The sequence below is a fragment of the Chiloscyllium plagiosum genome, chromosome 6 (genome assembly GCF_004010195.1).
Source record: "Chiloscyllium plagiosum isolate BGI_BamShark_2017 chromosome 6, ASM401019v2, whole genome shotgun sequence".
In the NCBI taxonomy this organism is placed as follows: Eukaryota; Metazoa; Chordata; class Chondrichthyes; order Orectolobiformes; family Hemiscylliidae; genus Chiloscyllium; species Chiloscyllium plagiosum.
This window is the reverse complement of record NC_057715.1, coordinates 58,450,573-58,472,158: the sequence shown is the minus strand read 5'-3', so window position 1 is coordinate 58,472,158 and position 21,586 is coordinate 58,450,573. Positions and strand designations below refer to the sequence as shown.

Here is a 21,586-nt window from a genome sequence, read left to right as displayed (position 1 = left end):
CTGCTTTGTTTCTGAAATCCTGGATGCTGGGTTAGGATCTGCCCGTTAGAACTGTGTATCAAATATTTTACATAAATAATTTTATCCATCACTTCAACAGTACACAGAAATCTGCATTGATATATTTATCTATTTCCAAAGTGTCTTTGCTTAGCATAGTGTTCCTATGTAATGCTAATCCAGTGACTGTAGCATGACAGACAGCTGTAGGTCTGAGGGCCTACTTTCAGACATCTGAAAGACAGATGGTGTAGACATCTGTAATATGGGCTAGCTTGCAAAAAGGCAACCACAGGGGTGCTGGTTGGAGGATGAATGCGGTCCCTCATGAGAAAACTGTAGGATTGAACATAGGAGTTACTGTCACTCCTCCAGGGTGTGGTATGCACTATCGCAATGGCCTGCTGGATCAGGCTGTAATGCTGCTAAGAAAGTGTGAAAGACTCTAAGCACTAAAATCTACAGGAATGATGGCAGCAGTCAAACCTGCAGGGCAACCAAACACAAATTTCAATTATCTCAGTCTGAGTTTCCACCGCAGTACTCAAAGGATAGCTTCTACCTGTGCTGCAAGGGAAGCAGTTATCCTGTTCAAATGTTGCAACAAATCTGGACCTCAAAAGGAGACAGGTAAAGATTTGGTTGAGAGCTAAATTTGAAGTTAGGCTCAATAAATAATGTATTTTAAAAATGATCACAAAGTACTGAAATTGTCAAATCATGCTGACAAACATTTATACAAAATTGCCAGATACCCATAAATTTATAATATATCTGAAGAATTAATAGTGAAAAGCAATTTTGTGATTGGTCTTTTCAAGCAAAAAGCAATTCTTTTGCTTAAATTTTTAAAATGATTTAAGATAACAGCATGTAAATAAGCTGGCAAAATAGAAAAACTGCTTCCTTGCACAGTTTTTTTCTTACAAAAAGACTTACATTTGGTACACATTCTCTAAAACCAAAGTTTTGAATGAGTGAGCCTATCACAATATGCAGCTTGGGGTCAGTCAGCAAATAGTGCTAACCTGTCAGTAGGGGCTCTGCTGTATCCAATCACTTCATTTGCTTACGCTAAACAGGTAACAGTTGTGTTGTGAACAAGACAATCAAGCCATTTGTTTCTAAATAGAATGATCTATTCATCATAGATTGTATGGCACAAATTAGAACTATAAATTTATTTGATCTTTGTTTTCTTTTTCCTCTTCCCCAGTTAATGCCCAAATTTCCATTCTTTCCAAGTCAATGTGCCTTTCTGCAACCAATTACCATTCCTTTCCAAAATTTGTACATCTCCTTCAAATGCTTCAACAGTGACCTTTCTGCTCTTTTGTATATTCAGGTTCCTTCAATTCTCAATACCGTTATTTCAATTTTCTTGTATCGTTATTACACACAAGCAGCTCAGGTTATTAACATAAACCTGAAGATTGCACTTTTCATTAGTAATCTGTGTCAAGACGGGGATATTAGAATATATCCGAGCCCCATTATGTTAGAAAAATGCAGTAAATCCTACATTTAAAAATAAATTATCAATCCTGCCTCAAATTAACAATGCTGTATTTCTGCATAATGTTAAAGTGTGTATCAAAAAGATCAGCTCCTTCAACAAAATAGTTCACTATGTCTAACATGGAGACAGACCAACAGTTTTCAAGAAAACTGATCAACAGTCTGGTAAGAAATCTGATTTCTGTAATCATCTCAACCAAACCTCAAACTGACCCTTTTCAAAGTCCACTTATATGCATGTTTAGCAGAGATGGCCCAATAATTTGTGGAATGTGATCCCCAGTTTGTTCTGTCCCTCCTAATCTGGGCCACACAACCAACTTTTAGCACCCCAAACAAGATGAGTAAAGTCACAGTAAAGCAAGTATGGAACCAGAGGTCTTAGTGATCATATAAATCAGCCACCAGATAAACTGCAGATCTACAGGAGCTCCACATTATCTTGCATTCAGAAACACGCACACTAAGATATACAGTTTATTTCATCCAAAACAACTACATTATGGTCCACATAAAGACCATGTCTGTGAAATAAACTATTGTTACAAACTATATTTTAGAAACACAAGCAATTTAGGCTAGTCACCAGACTATGCTTGGTCCACAAAGCACAAATGTTGTTGCTGGGCAACAGGCATTTATCTGGAGATTTAGCTCTATATTTCTCACTAAAATCTAGGCAAATGGTCAAAGCTGAATGTTGTACTTCTCCTCAGATTCAATGTCAAATATATACTGTAGTTTCTTAAAATTGTTCAAATTACTGTTTTGAATCAGTTCCATACCCAGTTTTTCAGCCTGAATGATATTTTCTGATGCAGAAAACTTGTGTTGAGAAGAAACCTTAATTTATAAAATGCTAAATATACTACTCGTTTGACACAGCAACATTTCACTGTTGTAGTTCAATAAATCAGTTTCATTTGTGGTTAGATCACTCTTTAGACGTGAAGAGAAGCTGAGAGGGTTAGAAATAAATACAAGGTACAAACAAATACAGTATCAAAATGCATTACCAGCTTCAAATCCTTCCTCAATTTCATTGGTCAGAGACATTTAGATGTGAAGAAAGCAGCAGCTGGTCTTTAGTGACAGATGAAATGCAACAAAGTCATTTTTGTGTCTCAAATGGTCTTATTTAACAGTGCTATTTAAACATGAAAATTGTGTCCCAAGAGAAATTGTGTTGCCTTTAATACATCATTGGTGTGGCTGGAAAAGACGGAAAATTTGGCTCATGCCATTGAACTTGCTTTACTTGTTCATTCCGCTCTCTCGATCCTTTTCAAGAGTGTCAGCAACAGCTCGTGAGAGCAGAAATTGCTAGCAACTCTGAAAAAGTCTCCATCTTAATTGTCACTTCAAATAATAAAGTAACGGATGGTTTTGATGATATTACAGCTACAGAGACACACCTCCGACACTTGCAGGGGTGGTGCCTGTGAAGCCATTACCAACAACAATCCCAGGCAGGCACCTGCAAAGGTCACAGACCATAATTAATTAGAAAAGCAAATACCATGATTGAAAACTGCAACTATGCTTCTAAGAATTAAACAAAAAAAAGGTTCCAATTAAAAAGGTTGGGTCCAACAATTATTGCAGGAATCATGACAATTCTGGAGAGAACCATTTCAAGATGGAAAGCTGCACTTTTCTTACTTCTTAGAAGATTTGTAGACATTTTGACAATTTTAATGGACAGAATCCTGCTTTAATCTGTTTCTAATCCAGTATCATTCCTGGGTGCAATAAGACACCTGCCGCTCTAACTGGAACTGGAGAAGGTGAGCAGGCAAGGGCTCAAGCAAGAACCAACACCAACTCAGGAAAAGGATGACAAGAAGCAGCCATCATGTGAAGTGACAAAGGCTTTGGCTGGCAAGAGAGGACAGTACAGACATCAGCTGGCTGGTGCACACAGTGACAAGATTAGCAAGAGAACAAGCTGCACTTGTGCTAGCGCTAGGTGAAAAAGTGCAACTATTCCTATTACAGGTGTTAAATAACTACAGCATGGACTACTTTGTATAAAATATTCTAAGTATCTGGGAGTTAAGAATTTTACATTAAAAATGTAAAACCCATCACTTTCCCAATCTTAATTATGAATTCCAAATTAGAGTATTTATTAAACTTTGCAGCCTCAAATTTCTTCTACAATATAGCATGTGACATAATCATACCAGACTCTGAACAATGTGGTCACTGATGAGAAAGTTGGGAGAATCACGCAAGATCGGCAATGAGGAGCTTTCTGGGTTTCTGACTAAAAGTACCATTTTCTAATCAAGTGTTGAACAGTAAGTGGCGATTCTCGCTAGCGAGCAACAAGAGGTTTATTAGCTGGTGTTAACAACCTAACTATTATGTCATCTCACTTAATTGATATGCAGTTTCCCATTCTCCCACTCACCACAGAAACTAACTGACAAAAATTGATGACACGAAAGTCACAGTATTAACCTCGTGACCCCAGATCATTACTTTTTCCATCACAATCAGATTATCATTCACCAGCATCTCAGGGTGTGCTCCATCTGCAACTGTGCAGCAGGGCCTCCAGGGTCCCAATGGCAAAGTAAAATGGCAGTTACCATCGGTCTGACACTTGCAGGGCAGCTGGGGATTGCCAACCATTGACACGTGCATGGCTGGTCTTTAAAAATGGCACCAGTCCAGGAATCCTGGGAGGCCCTGGAACTGCGGAGCAAAGCCTGTAGCAAGTGAGAAAATACAATGAAGCACCAAGAGGGTATGGTGCATAGGTCACAAGGAGGGTTTGGGAAGACAGCGCAAAAAAAAACTTGGGCGGGCCCATGGGAGAAGGCTTCCATAAAACTCAGAAATAACATTATTTTTGGGAAGATTCAGTTCATGGAAATTGATATATTTAAAATATGTCATATTGGATATGCAAATGCATTGAACAATTGAGTTTTTGACATGGACCATGCAACACAAATGTAAAAGATCATCTAGTTAGGAACCCTAACATTCTTTTTAAAAAAACTGAACGTCTCACTTCAACTAATGAAACTGTGCCACAAGATTTCATTTGTTTTTAACAAAACATTAAGAACATAACGTGGAGAACAAATTAATCAAATAAATTATGATTAGAAGTTAACACTATAGCCCATGCCCACATATGTTTTATGCTCCCAAAAGTATTCGCTAATTTTACAACGTACTAAAATTATTCCTGCAGAAGTAAATAATCATACGTGTGTCACAGTATTTTGGATACATTTTGTTTCAAATCCTCAATTCCATTTATTATCAAAGGTAAACTTTCATTTACCATCCCTTGGCAGCAGATCTCTTTTGTTCCGATTGCTTTTCAATACTTCCAGACTAATCTGTTTCTTTTTATCTCTCTACAATCAGTGGAAATCATTTTTGAATTTTAAACTAGTGGAAGAAACAATCTTCCAGCAGTGTTCAAACTGAAATAAACCCTCAAATCAAATTCAACATGGTAAATGAAGTTAGCATTTTGCTCTAACTTCAGAGGAAGTCTATCTAATCATCAAGAACCAGACTCTATAAAAAAATCTTAAAGTAAGGGAACACTTAGGAAGCAGCGATCATAATATGGTAGAGTTCAGTCTGCAGTTTGAAAGAGAGAAGGCAAAATTGGATGTAATGGTGTTACAGTTAAATAAAAGGTAATTATGAGGGCATGAGAGAGGAACTGACAAAAATAGACTGGAAGCAGAGCCTAGCGGGGAAGACAGTAGAGCAAAAATGGCAGGAGTTTGTGGGTATAGTTGAGGTCACTGTACAGAGGTTCATCCCCAAGAGGGATTCAAGGAATAATTATTTTTCCCAAAAAGTGTTGTGTATTGAGATAGATTACTTTATGAAATAATTTCAAGAGATTTAAATGATTGTTCCTTATTAAGCTACTACAACTCACTACTACATCCTAACCCATACTGATGCATGCCAAAACAATCTTACCACCCAGCAGAAGGTATCTGAAACTTGCTGCTGAAAGGATGGTATAGGCAGGAAGCCTCACAAAATTTCAAAAGCATTTAGATGAGGACTTGAAGTGCCACATCGTCATGACAAATAGTTTAAAAATCAGTACAGACGCACATTTAACAGCTAAGATCTTGCAGCAAATAAAGTCAGTAATACAATTCTGAATCTGTAGATCGCATTCTGGTTAAAATTTGCTTCCGAATCAATATTTTTATCACTCACTCTTGACTGAATTGCGCACTGTGACTCGCTATTATTTCTAAGTATAAAATACATCAGAACAATACATTTGAAGCCTGTGGGGGTGATTTGGTGTTCTGATTTGCTTTTCAGATGAGAAACTTCAGACTTTATTTTGTTATGAAATAGAGTGTTTAGTTATGCAGTTCTACTTGATAGAGTATATTCATCTTTTTGATGTTGGAGGGGGTAATCTTTTCTCAAAAACTTTGAAGATTTTAAAACCAATTTATTTTCATCGTAACAAAGCTTTATTATTGAACTGCATCACATTTCCAGTGGCATTGTGGTCATTTCACAGTATTAGTAAGATACAGCCTCAGGCTGATGGTCTGGGGATATGGGTATGAACCCCACTATGGAAAACGTTAGCATTTCAATTTAATAAAATCTATAATTTTAAAAAAAGTGTCTAATGGCAACTACTATTGATTATTATAAAAAATTATCTGCTTCATGTAAATGAGGCAGACTTCCTTACATGTGACTCCAGACTCACTGGGGGGCATTCTAGAGAAGTTTGCCGATGATACAAAGTTAGGTGGACAGGCAGGTAGTACTGAGGAAGTGGGGAGGCTGCAGAAGGATCTAGACAGTTTGGGAGAGTGGTCCAGGAAATGGCTGATGGAATTCAATGTGAGCAAATGAGAGGTCTTGCAATGTGGAAAAAAGAATACAAGCATGGACTATTTTCTAAACACCGAGAAAATTCATATAGCCAAAAGTACAAAGGGATCTGGGAGTGCTAGTCGAGGATTCTCTAAAGGTAAACATGCAGGCTGAGTCAGTGATTAAGAAAGCAAATGCAATGTTGTCATTTATCTCAAGAGGGTTGGAATATAAAAGCACCGTTGTGCTACTGAGACTTTATAAAGCTCTGGTTAGACCCCATTTGGAGTACTGTGTCCAGTTTTGGTCCCCACACCTCAGGAAGGACATACTGGCACTGGAGCGTGTCCAGTGGAGATTCACACGGATGATCCCTGGAATGGTAGGTCTAACATACGAGGAACGGCTGAGGATCCTGGGATTGTATTCATTGGCGTTTAGAAGATTAAGGGGAGATCTAATATAAACTTACAAGATAATACATGGTTTGGAAAGGGTGGACGCTAGGAAATTGTTTCCGTTAAGCGAGGAGACTAGGACCAGTGGACACAGCCTTAGAATTAGAGGGGGTAAATTCAGAACAGAAATGCAGAGACATTTCTTCAGCCAGAGAGTGGTGGACCTGTGGAATTCATTGCCGCAGAGCGCAGTGGAGGCCGGGACGCTAAATGTCTTCAAGGCAGAGTTTGATCAATTCTTGATGTCACAAGGAATTAAGGGCTATGGGGAGAATGCGGGTAAGTGGAGTTGAAGTGCCCATCAGCCATGATTGAATGGCGGAGTGGACTCGATGGGCCGAATGGCCTTACTTCCACTCCTATGTCTTATGGTCTTATATTATAAAGTAGCTAAAGTAAAATGATGATTAGATAGCCTTCCTCTGTAGGCAGAGCAAAATGCTAACTCTTCATTTGCCAAATTACTTTGATGGTTCTGCCTCACTTTTTATAGTCTCAACCAGATGCATTCTAATTTTCCAATCCTCCAGGACAGATTTTTGTTTTCCCAGGGAAACTCAGAGGGTCAGTTTCTATTCTATGTTTCAATTTTCTATTTTCAGTTAGGTCACGCATTGAAGTTTCTCCTTCCTTTTGTTTTATATTTTTCTCTCTTCTGATCTACTAAGCAGAATAGTCTCGCAACTTGTTTCGGTTCGAATACCTGATTTTCTCCAGTTAAAATGTAAATTATACATTATATTCTACAACGAAAAAGATTTATTCTAAAACATGAACAACGAATGAGTGGTCAGCAATGTTATCCTCTTTAGACCTTTCTAAAATGTTGAAAGGTCTAGAAACATCAACAGTCCTAGAAGACTCAGAAGTGCATTTACAAAGATCATTAAATGTTATAAACAAAGATAAGGAATAATCAGAAGGAAGTTGGCCATTATACCTACAAAACTAGATGACAACAAGTAGCAATCATGCTATCCTGTTGTCATGGTCACAGATACGAAAAAGTACAGTATTTTAAATTGTTAAAAAAGATACTTTCATTTACAAAAAAATACTTTGCTGGTCATTTAAAATGGCAGCCACAGATTACACCACTTACATGATAGGTCAAAGCTTCTGGAAATGTCTAACAGTGAATTGCAGAGAAACGTGGCTACAAAGTTCGTTGTTCTGGAGATTTCTAACTTCTTACTGTATGGACATGCTGTAAAACAGAGAGCTCAAACTCCTAATAAAAGCAAAATACTGTAGATCCTGGCCCAGGGACAAATAACAGCACCTCAGAATTAATTGTGCTTTTAGCAATGCCAAAAGAAACTATTCATATCCTCCGGTGTGCCCCTTAGACGTAATTGTTGGATTAGAACATGAATAATGCATCTGAGTTATAGAGCTGCACAGCATGGAAACAGACCCTTTGGTCCAACTCATCCATTCCAACCAGGTAGCCTTAATTAATCCAGTCCCATTTGGTCCATAACCCTCTAAACCCTTCCTATCCATATAACTATCAAGGTGCCTTTTAAAAATGTTGATATTGCACCAGTCTCCACCACTTCCTCTGGCAGTTCATTCCATACACACCACAACCTCCATGTGAAAAATTGCCCCTTAGGTCCCTATTAAATCTTTCCTCTCTCATCCTAAATCTAGGCCTCGAGTTTTGGACTCCTTCACCCTGGTTACTTACCCTATCCATGCCCCCTCATGATGTTATAAACTTCTATAAAGGTCAACCCTCAGCCTCCGAAGCTCCAGAGAAAACAGCCCCAGCCTATCTAGCCTCTTCCTATAGCTCATCTGCAAACTTACTAACCATACCTACCATGTTTACATCCAAATCATTTATGCAAATGATGAAAAACAGTTTTTCCAGCACTGATCCTGGTAGCACACTGCTCGTCAAGGCCTCCAGTCTAAAAAGCAACCCTCCACCACCACGCTCAGTCTCCCACCTTCAAGCAAATTCTATATCCAAATAGCTAATTCTCCCTATATTCTACGTGTCTAACTTTGCTAACCAGTCTATCATGAGGAACCTTGCCATATGCCTTACTGAAATCCATATAGATCACGTCTACTGCTCTGCCCTCATCAATCTTTGTTACTTCTTCAAAAAAAAACTCAAATTAGTGAGTCACGATTTCACATGCACACAACCATCCCTAATCAGTCCTTGCCTTTCCAAATACACGTAGATCTTGTCCCTCAGAATTCTCTCTAACAACATGTCTACCAATGATGTCAGGCTCAACGGTCTATAGTTCCCTGGCTTTTCCTTACCACTTTTGTTAAATAGTGGCACCACGTTAGTCAACCTTCAGTCTACTGGCACCTCATCTGTGTTTATCAATGATACAGCTGATGGCCAGCATCACATGGCTAAAACTCCAATAATTTAATAAGTTCCATCAGATATCCAGAACCTTTCTGCTTTCTTGACTAGTCTCAAACAGATTCAGGCTCCTAAGCCTGCCCTGAGAACTAGAGCCTCAAATGTTTTGGAACTATCTCAAATTCGAGAAAACAGAAGTGACTCTTTTTCTACTAATAGTACCAGGAAGGGAGATAGAATAGCAAGATGAGATGGCAAAGTTTGAAGGAATTTTTCAATCTGTACTTTTCTTGTTTGTATGTGAAGTCATGCAAGACCACTCTGATTGAAGTGAAAATAAATAACACTACTGGTTTAAATCTAAGACAGCTGACTGAACATCACATTTAAAGCTGACTTCATCCAACTTGGGATTTGAGAAACACCTCAGTATATTCAAAGTTAAATTGAACTTTAGACACAAATGCAAAGAGAAGGGGGTTCAGTTTGCCTCGGTCCTTGTCCATAACATTATACAAGGTTCTGGTGAAACTACATCGGAAGTATTTCTGTAGTTCTTTGCACCAGACCCTGGGAAGTTTACTGACCTTGGGGGAAAATACAAGTTCGAGAGTTTACAAAATGATAGCTTCCCTCCACAGAGAAAGCTATGTGGAGAAATTAAATAAACCAGGACTGAGTTTCTTGGAGTTTAAAAGTTTTAACTAGCAATTTGATGGAGGTTTGCATTATATTAATGGAAAGAGCATAATTTTATTTCTGGCAGCTGAGGAGTTTAGGACTAGGTGGCATGGCTAAAAACTATAATCAAACCTTGAGCATTAGGAAAAACAAACATTCACACACAACAATACTAAAAGTCTAGAATCACCTTTGTATCAATTATTAATTAGAAGTTCAAGATTCAAAGGTTTTGGTTGATGGTCAAATGCCTATATATGGACTGAGATCATAGTCCGTTATGATCTCATTGTATGACAGACCGAGTTTAGGAATTAAATAGCCCACTCCAGTTCGCAGCAATTTAAAAGACTACAAAAAGCAATTAAGATGCAATGAAAAATATTTAAGGGGTATCAACACAAACAGAAAATATTAACTTTCCTTTCTCAAAATATAAAAAGGTCAATGAAAGCCCACGAAAGAGGAAGCATAATGAGATGCTATGCTCCCAATTCCTCCACCTCTGCCACATCTGCTCCCAGGAGGATCAATTCCACTTCAGAACACCTCAGTTGGTCTCCTACTTCAAGGACCACAATTTCCCCTCCCACATGGTCAACAAGGCCCTCCAGCGCATCTCCTCCACTTCCCGCACCTCCAACTACAACAACGATAGAACCGCCCTGGTCCTCACTTTCCACCCCATCAATATCCAGATACAATGCATCATCCTCCACCATTTCCACCACCTACAGTCAGACCCCACCACCAGAGATACATTTTCCTCCCCATTAGCTTTCCACAGAGACCATTCCCTCCGCGACTCCCTCGTTAGGTCCACGCCACCCATCAACCCACCCTCCACTTCCGGCATCTTCCTTTGCTGCCACAAGAGGTGTAAAACCAGCACCCACACCTCACCTCCATCCAAGACCCTAAAAGGATCTTTCCACATCTGGCAGAGATTTTCTTGAACCTCTGAACACCGCGTCTACTGTATCTTGTCTTGATGTGGTCTCCTCTACACTGGGGAGATAGGATGCCAACTTGTGGAACATTTTAGAGAACATCTCTGGGACACACGCACTAAACAACCACACTGCCCTGTGGCCGACTATTTCAACTCCCTCTCCCACTCCCCCAATGGACATGCAAGTCCTGGGCCGCATCCACCATCAAATCCTAGTCATCTGACAACTGGAGGAAGAACACCTCATCTTCCACCATGGGACCTTCCAGCCACATGGAATCAACGTCGATTTCACCAGTTTCCTCATCTCCCCTCCCCCCACCTTATCAGAGATCCAATCCTCCAACTTGGCACTGGCCTCCTACCTGTCCATCTTCGTTCCCACCTATCTGCTCCACTCCATCATCACCACCACCCCACCCCACCTTCATCTACCTATCGCCTTCCTGGCTACCTTCCCCCAGTCCTACCCTCCCCCATTTATCTCTCAGCCCCCTTGGGCACCCCTCGCCCATTCCTGATGAAGAGCTTATGCTCAAGACATCAACTCTCCTGCTCCTCAGATGCTACCTGAACTGCTGTGCTTTTCCAGCGCCACTTTTTGATACAGAGATGAACTTTGGTGGTGATGGTGAAACTGCTGGAAATATTTGAAATATAGAAATTATTTCGGATAGAATTAACAATCACATGGACTAATGTGCATTACATCAGAACAGCCATCATGGATCTGTTAAAGTTAATCAGACATGACATTCACTTACGTCTTTTTGAAGATACAACAGAGAGGGTTGATGAAAATATAGTTGTTGATGTGGTGTACTCAAGAGACAACAGCATTGTGAAACAGGTTATAGTTCGTGGAATGAAAGCATCAAAAAGGGTAGTACAGACAACACCCTGGTAACTACACACTAGTGAGTCTCACTTCAGTTGTTGGTAAAGTGTTGGAAAAGGTTATGAGATAAGATTTAGAACCATCTAGAAAAGAATAATCTGATCAGGGACAGTCAGCACGGTTTTGTGAAGGGTAGGTCGTGCCTAACGAATCTTATTGAGTTTTTTGACAAAGTGACCAAACAGGTAGATGAGAGCAAACTGGTTGATGTGGTGTATATGAATTTCAGCAAGTGTTCGATAAAGGTTTCCCACAGTAAGCTATTATACAAAATACAGAGGAATGGGATTATGGGAGACACAGCAGTTTGGATCAGTAATTGCCTTGCTGAAAGAATACAGAGGGTTGTACTTGATGGAATATGTTCTTCTTGGTGTCCAGTTACCAGCAGCGTACCGCAAGGGTCGGTGTTGGGTCCACTGCTGTTCATCATTTTTATAAATGACCTGGATGAGGGCTTAGAAGGGTGGGTTAGTAAATTTGCGGATGACAAAGGTCGGTGGAGTTGTGGATAGTGACGAAGGATGTAGTAGGTTGCAGAGAGACATAGATAGGATGCAGAGCTGGGCTGAGAGGTGGCAAATGGAGTTTAAATGTGTACAAGTGTGAGGTGACACACTTTGGACGGAATAATCGGAATGCAAAGTACTGGGCTAATGGTAAGATTCTTGGGAGTGCAGATGAGCAGAGAGATCTCGGTGTCCATGTACACAGATCCCTGAAAGTTGCCACCCAGATTGACAGGGTTGTTAAGAAGGCATACAGTGTTTTGGCCTTTATTAATAGAGGGATTGAGTTCCAGACCAGGAGGTTATGCTGCAGCTGTACAAAGCTCTGGTACGGCCACACTTGGAGTATAGTGTACAGTTCTGGTCACCGCATTATAAGAAGGATGTGGAAGCTTTGGAAAGGGTGCAGAGGAGATTTACTAGGATGTTGCCTGGCATGGAAGGAATGTCTTACAAGGAAAGGCTGAGGGCCTTGAGGCTGTTCTCCTTATCGAGAAGAAGGTTGAGGGGTAACTTAATAGAGACATACAAGATAATCTAGAGGGTTAGATAGGGTGGACAGGGAGAACCTTTTTCCAAGTATGGGAACGGCAAACATGAGGGGACACAACTTTAAAGTGAGGGGAGATAGGTATAAGACAGATGTCAGAGGTAGTTTGTTTACTCAGAGTAGTAAGGACATGGAATGCTTTGCCTGCAACGGTGTAGATCCGCCAAGTTTAAGTGCATTTAAGTCGTCATTGGACAGGCATATGAACATACATGGAATAGTGTAGGTGGGATGGGCTTCAGATTAGTATGACAGGGCAGCGCAACATTGAGGGCCGATGGGCCTGTACTGTGCTGTAATGTTCTATTAAGAGAGCAAGAGAGAGCGAGTCCATGTACAAAAGAGCGTCATTTACAAAAAAAAAGGGACAAATTTATCCTCTCAGTTAGTGCTGAGCAGAAACAATAGAAATCAATAAATTTTCATGATGTCCAGACACTCCAAATACTTTACAGTCAATGAAGTACCTTTGAAATGAAATCACTGTTTTAAGGTGAGAAACTGCCATCTAGTCTCACATAGCAAACCCACACAACAGCAATACTATAATGACCAAATGGTTCTTTATTATGATTTAATTAAAGAACAAATCATAATTCCTCTCCTTTTCAAAAGAATATCATAGGATTTTTTTTTCCCATTGAGAAAACATCCACTTGATAGGACCTCCAATCATATGTAGATGTTCTTTCAATTGCTTCTTCCCATACCATTATCTTTGGAATCCTTCAATAATCTACCTATGTCCCTTTTTATTTCTTAGCTACAGACTGCTCCTTGGCAAAGTTCTCCCAAGGCAGGTCACTTGGAAGGATGGGAAGACCACTGCATTTGAGAAGTGGTTTTGCATTATCTCATGATGTTGCAAAGCACTTTACTATATGTTTAGTGCATTTTTAAGAGACAGAATCAAGCCAGTGAATTATAGACCAGAAAGTTGAACAACTGTTTCAGCAGATCGCCAGAGTCCATAATTCATGATTGTGTGACTTAACACCATAATGTCTTTATAAAGATTAGGTCATGCTTGACGGAGCTAATCAAATATTTTGAAGAGGAAGCTGAAGTAACTGTCAGAAGAATGTCTATGGAAGTTATTTACTTCATCTTCCAGAAGACAAATATTTGATTCCTCAGAAATTCCTTAGAGGACCTTAAGGTGAAACTCCTGGATTTGAAGGCAAATTCTTCTTCTCATTATGAAATTAGCTAAGAAGGGGTTAGAGAGTAGGGATAATGGTCAATTGATTTGAATTGACAGGGTGGATGACTGGAATCCTTCAAGGATCCATAGTAGGGCTTCAACCCTGGGGAGGTAGATGCATGGTGACATTGTGACTGAACTAATATGGACACATTGAAGTAGTGCTCTCAGAACATGGGTATGAACTCCATAAACAGGAGATGGTAAAATAGGAATTCAATTATTAAAATCTGTAATTAAGAAAAGCTAGTTTAATGGTGACCATGAAATCACTGGTGAACGAGATGAGTTTTTGACTTCAGGCAAGGAAAATCTGCCATCTTCACCTAGTTTGACAAGATCCACAGCGACCCAATAGACTTGGAAACGCCCTCTGAACTTGCTGACCAGTTACTCTGTTGTATCTAACTGTAAACTGAGGAAGTATGTGTCGAACGTAAAAAAACATTGACAGTTTGATGGAGTGAGGGATAGTTCCACATGAAATTCAGTGCAGAGAAGTGGGAGGCAATACACTTTGTATAATGGACATGCAGAAACAGCATAAAATAAAAGGGTATCATTTTAAAGGAAGTGCAGGATCAAAGTGGATGTACTCACAATTAAGCCAAGACAGACAGCTACCCGATGGTAAAGAGCTACTAATAAAACATCCTGTATATTAAGCTTTATTAATAGGATATACAGTACAAGAGAAAGGAGACAAAAAGGTGCAGGAGAAACTCTGGCAGCATCTGTGGAGAGAGAATCAGAGTTAATATTTCAAGAGCATTATAATTTATCTTCTCGGATTCGAAACGTTAACAGTTTCTCTCCCCACATGCTGCCAGACCTGCTGCATTTCTCCAGCATTTTTTGTTTGTTTCAGATTTCCAGTATCCACAGTATTTTGCTTTTACAAAAAGGAAGTTATGCTGAACCTATAAGATATTAGTTTGTATTCTAGCTAGAATACAGAGTACAGTTGTAGGCATCACACAATGCAGGAGGATTTGATTGCATTAGAGTGTGTGCAGATGAGGTTTATGGGAATGGTTCCAAGCATGAGACACTTCAGTTAGGAGGAAAGATTTGGGAATTTATTACTGTTTTTCTTGGAGAGGGACAAACTAAGAAGAAATCTGATATCAGTGTTCAAAATCATAAAATGTCTGTACAGAGTAAATAGGGAAAATCTGTTCCCACTCAAATTTGAGAACCAGATAACACAAATTTAAAGTACTATTTTCTAAAAAAAAGCAAATGAGAGGTGATTTAAAAAAAAAGAAGCTTTTTCACGTGGTTAGGGTCTTGAATGCAATACCTCAATGTAGCAGTGGCAGGTTCGACTGATGGAGGTGCCAGAGAATGGTCAGGCAATGGCTATGTCTTTGAAACCCATTGTACAGGGTACCCCCAGCTTCTGTCACTACATGACAGATTTCTTACAGGAACTCAGCACCCACTGACTAGGCAAACCAGATAAAAACAATGACTGAAGATGCTGGAAACCAGATTCTGGATTAGAGTGGTGCTGGAAAAGCACATGGACAAGTCATGGGGACAGTGCTGAGCTGGAAGATTGGAAATGGGGTGAGGTGGGGGAAGGGGAAATGAGGAAACTGGTGAAGTCCACATTGATGCCCTGAGTTTGAAAGTGTTCTGAGACGGAAGATGAGGCGTTCCTCCTCCAGGCATCGGATGGTGAGGGAGCGGCAGTGGAGGTGATCCAGGACCTCCATGCCCACGGCTGAGTAGGAGGGGGAGTTGAAATGTTGGGCCACAGGGCAGTGTCGTTGATTGATGCGAGTGTCCAGAAACATTCCTCATCAGAATGGACTTTTCAGCACTCTACACCAGCATCCCCCCGAATGATGGCATTGCCTAATTACTCAACATAACAACTGCCAATCTCTGAGCACCATCCTACAACTCATCTGCTTCATCCTTGACAACAACGTTTTTACCTTTGACAACCAGTTCTTCATGCAGACACATGGAACAGCCATGGGGACCAAATTTGCACCTCAATATGCCAACATTTTCATGCACCAGTTCGAACAAAACGTCTTTGCTGCACAGGACCTCCAACCAGTACTATATATCAGGTATATTAATGACACTTTCTTCCTCTGGAGTCACTGAAACAACTACAGTGATATCAACAGGTTTCACTCCACCAGACTTAGCAAGGACTACTCTTTAGAATCTGTCTCATTCTTGGGCACACACATCTCCATCAAGGACAGGCACCTCAGTGCCTCACTCTACTACAAACCCATGGAGAACCTCATGATGCTACACTTCTCCAGTTTCCACCCTAAACATATTAAAACAGTCATCCCCTATGGACAAGCCCTACGCACACAGGATCTGTTCAGGTAAGGAACATGACGGACACCGAAAGGTGCTGAAGGACACCTCATAAGAACAGGCTACAATGCTCAACTCATCGAGAAACCATAACGACCTCCTCAGGAATCAGACACGGGATGCAACTGATAAGGTACCCTTCATTGTCCAGTTCATCCAGGGAGCGGAGAAACTATGTCAGGTTCTTCGCAGCCTGCAACACATTATCGATGCGGATGAGCAGGTCATCAAGGTCTTCCCTACACCTCCAACCGTTTTTAAACCACCAAACCTTAAACAGACCATTGTTCATAAACTGCTCAGCCTTCTGGACAACATCAACCACAACACCATAGAACCCTGTCACGGTCACCACTGCAAGACTTGTCAGAGTGTCGATATGGATACCGTCATTCCATGTGGAGACACCACCCATCATGTACACAGCAGATACTCATGTGAAGTTGTCTCTCTCATACGCTGCAGGCAAGGAGGCCCTGAGGCGTGGTACTTTGGCAAGACCAAGCAGACGCTACGACAACGGATGACTGGACACTGCACAACAAATTGCCAGACAGGGATGAGCCCTCCCAGTCAGGGACCACTTCTGCAGGGACGTTTGGCCTCTGATGTTCATGGGACTATCCTCCAAGGCAGACTTTGGGATACGCAACAACACAGAGTGGCCTAACAGAGGCTGATAGCCAAGTTCGGTACACAAGGATGACCTCAACCAAGACCTTGGGTTCATGCCACACTACAGGAGATCCCACTGCACTATACACTCTCACACTCATGCAGACCCTCTCAGACACACCCCACACTCTATCACACTTATGCACACATGTAAACACATGGTCTCTCTCCCTCTCTCCCTCTCATGCATGTAAGTCTGTGGGGTGAATTTGCATTTCCAGAATTGTATTTGCAGACAAATTCTATTTTTGTTCAAAAAGCATACAATCTGCAGGCAGTCAATCCATGTAACATTTTCTAAATTCCTACTTTGGAAATAGAACCAAATCTGTCTCAAGATTGGGATACAGACAGACTCTAACCTCACACTTTTAATGCATTGTCTGAGCGGAGATATCACCTTTTTTTAAATAAAATCTCAAGTTATCTCAAGAATGTGACTTAAAAGAAGTTCTGGAATTTACATATTAATGAACCAAAACCTACGACCAATTCTAAAAGATTTAACAGCAAGCTAGGTTTGTTCAATATATCATTTCAGTTGCATGACACTAATCTTTTGCTATAAATTCTGTGTCTTATGATCCTGCTCCACAGCTACCTGATAAATGAGCAGCAGTCCAAAAGCTACTACTTCCAAATAAAACTGTTGGACTATAACCTGGTGGTGTGGGATTTTTAACTAGGTTCAACTGAGGCATTCAAGAGGGAATTAGCTGATTACTTAAAATGTACATGCTTTTGTGCAATGGTAGGACATTGAGTATTGTGTCTACAATGGCTCTCTGGCACCAAGTCAAAATGGATCTTTTGCACCATCACAATTCTGAAAAAAGGAATGAAACCAGAATGACCAAGTAGTGATTCAGGCACTGGAAACCATCGCCCCCACCCCTCTCAGCCCTGTCAATCCTACAGACATCTTGTGCCAAAATGAGGGCAGCTGTCCAACATGCTCTCTGATTATGTCAGGTATTTTTAATAAAGGATGATTCCGTGCAAATGACTATGTACCGGACACCACCACCACCCGAGCACGTCCTGTCCCACTAACAGTGGCATACAGCTGGGAACAAGTTGCTGAGTGCGTCCTTAACATTGATTCTTGATCCTGAAACCTCATGACATCAGGACATGATTATGTAACTGGGCATGCAACAGGTCATAAGGAAACCAAAAGAGGGAGAAACCAAGCATCCCAACCAACCTATCGATGTGCAGCAGACAGCTCTGTCCATGACATCATCAGTAGGAAAAACTACTGCGCAGTCCTTGTGGAGATGAAGTTCCACCTTCATAAGACGTCACCATGACGTTGTGATGTATCACCACACTACTGAATGGAATAAATTTTAAAGTAACCTAGCAGCTCAAAATTGGATATCAATGAGATGCTGTGAGCCACCAGCAACAGCAGAATAGCAGTCAACTGCAATCTGTAACTTTAAAACCCCACATAAATCCCACTCTCCAAGTACTACCAAACTAAGAATCATGCCTAGTTCAATGTAAAATGCAGGTACATATGCTAAGCACACCTAAAAACAAGGGGTCAATTTGGTGAAGCTGCAATGCAGGATTACTTGCATGCCAAACAGCACAGAACCATACAGTGCTGCAGGGGTTCTTAAACCGGCTGCCAAAAACATGCTGCTTCCCATATTAGTGCCACTTTCTTACACTAGGCTCATAAAACTTGAATGTTATGGCATTTCAAATGCTTATCTAAGTACTCTTTCAATGGTTGAGAGGTTTCCCAATTCAACTATCCTCCCAGACCTCTCACATCTCCCTGGAGGAGACGGTTTTTCCTCAAATCACCTCTGAACATCCTGCCTTTCACTTTAAAATTATGCTCCCTTATCACTGACTCTTCAAGGGGAACAGCTGCTTTCTATTCATCTGTCCAGATGCCTCATAAATAGAGTCAGAGATATACAGAATGGAAACAGACCCTTCGGTCCAACCCATCCATGCCGACCAGATATCCCAACACAAATCTAGTCCCAGCTGCCAGCACCCAGCCTATATCCCTCCAAATCCCTACTATTCATATACCCATCCAAATGCCTCTTAAATGTTGCAATTGTACCAGCCTCCACCACTTCCTCTGGCAGCTCATTCCATACACGTACCACCCTCTGCGTGAAAACATTGCCCCGGAGGTCTCTTTTATATCTTTCCCTTCTCACGCTAAACCTATGCTCTCTAGTTCTGGATGTCCCCACCGCAGGAAAAAGACTTTGTCTATTTATCCTAACCATGCCCCTCATGCTTTTATAAACCCCTGAGCCTCTGGCGCTACAGGGAATGCAGCCCTAGCCGATTCAACCTCTCCTTATAGTTCAAATTCTCCAACCCTGGCAACGTCCTTGTAAATCTTTTTGGAATTCTTTCAAGTTTCACAACATTCTTCCAAGAGGAAGGAGAACAGAACTGCACACAATATTCCAACAGTGGCCTGACCAATGTCCTGTACAGCCGCAACATAACCTCCCAACGCCTGTACTCAATACTCTGACCAATAAAAAAAAACATACCAAACGCCTTCTTCACTAACCTATCTACCTACAGCTCCACTTGCAAGGAACTGTGATCTTGCATTCCAAGGTCTCTTTGTTCAGCAACACTCCCTAGGACCTTACCGTTAAGTGTATAAGTCCTGCTAATATTTTCTTTCCCAAAATGCAGCATCTTGCATTTATCTAAATTAAGCACCATCTGCCACTTCTCAGCTCATTGGTCCATCTGATCAAGACCCCATTATAATTTGAGGTAACCATGTTCGCTGTCCACTTCACCACCAATTTTGGTGTCATCTGCAAACTTACTAACTGTACCTCTTATGCTCACATCCAAAATCATTTATATAAATGACGAAATGTTATGGACCTAGCACCAATTCTTGTGGCACTCCACTGGTCACAGGCCTCCAGTATGAAAAGCAACCCTCCACCACCACCCTCTGTCTTCTACCTTTGAGCCAGTTCGGTGTCCAAATGGTTAGTTCTCCCCGTATTCTGAGAGATCTAACCTGGCTAACCAGTCTCCTATGGGGAACCTTGTCAAACGCATTACTGAAGTCCATATAGATCACATCCACCTCTCTGCCCTCGTGAATCCTCTTTTTTACTTCTTCTAAAAGCTCAATCAAATTTGTGAGACATAATTTCCCACACACAAAGCCATGTTGACTATCCCTGATCAGTCCTTGCCTTTCCAAATAAATGCACATCCTGTCCTCCGGATTCTCTTCAACAAATTGCCCACCACTGATGTCAGGCTCACTGGTCTATAGTTCCCTGGCTCGTCTTTACCACCTTTCTTAAACAGTGGCACCACAATAGCCAACTTCCAGTCTTCTAGCACCTCACCTGTAACTATCGATGATACAAATATCTCAGTAAGAGGCCCAGCAATCACTTCTCTAGCTCCCCACAGAGTTCTAGGGTACACCTGATCAGGTCCTGGGGATTTATCCAATTTTATGCATTTCAAGACATCCAGCACTTCCTCCTCTGTAATATGGACATTTTTCAAGATGGCACCATCTATTTCTCCAGGTTATATTTCTTCCATGTCCTTTTCCACAGTAAGCACTGATGCAAAATACTCATTTAGTATCTTCCCCCATCTCCTGCAGCTCCACACAAAAGCCGCCTTGTTGATCTTTGAAGGGCCCTATTCTCTCCCTAGTTACCCTTTTGTCCATAATGTAATTGTAAAAACGCTTTGGATTCTCCTTAATTCTATTTGCCAAAGCTATCTCATGTCCCCTTTTTGCCCTCCTGATTTCCCTCTTAAGTATACTCTTACTGCCTTTATAGCCTAAAGGAATCACTTGATCTATCTATACCTGACATGTGCTTCCTTCTTTTTCTTAACCAAACCCTCAATTTCTTTAGTCATCCAGCATTCCCTATAACTACCAGCCTTTCCATTCACCCTAACAGGAATATACTGTCTCTGGACTCATCTCATTTCTGAAGGCTTCCCATTTTCCAGCCATCCCTTTACTTGTGAATATCTACCCCCAGTCAGCTTTTCAAAGCTCTTGCCTAAAACCATCAAAATTAGCCTTCCTCCAATTTAGAACTTCAACCTTTAGATCTGGTCTATCCTTTTCCATCACTATTTTAAGACTAATAGAATTATGGTCACTGACCCCAAAGTGTGCCCCCACTGACACCTCAGTCACCTGCCCTGCCTTATTTCCCAAAAGTAGGTCAGGTTTCGCACCTTCTCTCGTAGGTACATCCACATATTGAATCAGAAAATTTTCTTGTACACACTTCACAAATTCCTCTCCATCTAAACCCTTAATAACTATGGCAGTCTCAGTCTATGTCTGGAAAGTTAAAATCCCCGACCATAACCACCCTATTATTCTTAGAGGTAACTGAAATCTCCTTGCAAATCTGTTCCTCAATTTCCTTCTGACTGAGAGGGTCTAATAATACAATCCCAATAAGGTGACCATCCCTTATTTCTCAGTTCCACCCTAATAACTTCCCTGGATGTATTTCCAGGAATATCCTCCCTCAGTACAGCTGCAATGCTATCCCTTATCAAAAAGGCCACTCCCCCTCAACACTTGTCATCCTATCTG

The 21,586-nt window shown here is 40.9% G+C and overlaps 1 protein-coding gene across 2 annotated transcripts in view; it reads right to left on the bottom strand.

Annotated features, from left to right (window-relative positions):
- The window catches only part of rab30 (RAB30, member RAS oncogene family), an 87,411-nt gene that overhangs the window by 43,103 nt on the left and 22,722 nt on the right, over nucleotides 1-21,586 (bottom strand). Inside the window, exon 1 of one of the 2 annotated variants that reach the window (XM_043691649.1) lies at nucleotides 7,504-7,514. The exons of the other annotated variant lie outside the window; for it this stretch is intronic. The gene's annotated coding sequence lies outside the window, so the exon portion shown is untranslated. Of the gene's footprint in view, nucleotides 1-7,503; nucleotides 7,515-21,586 lie in introns of those variants that run through there. 2 annotated transcript variants of the gene reach the window in all.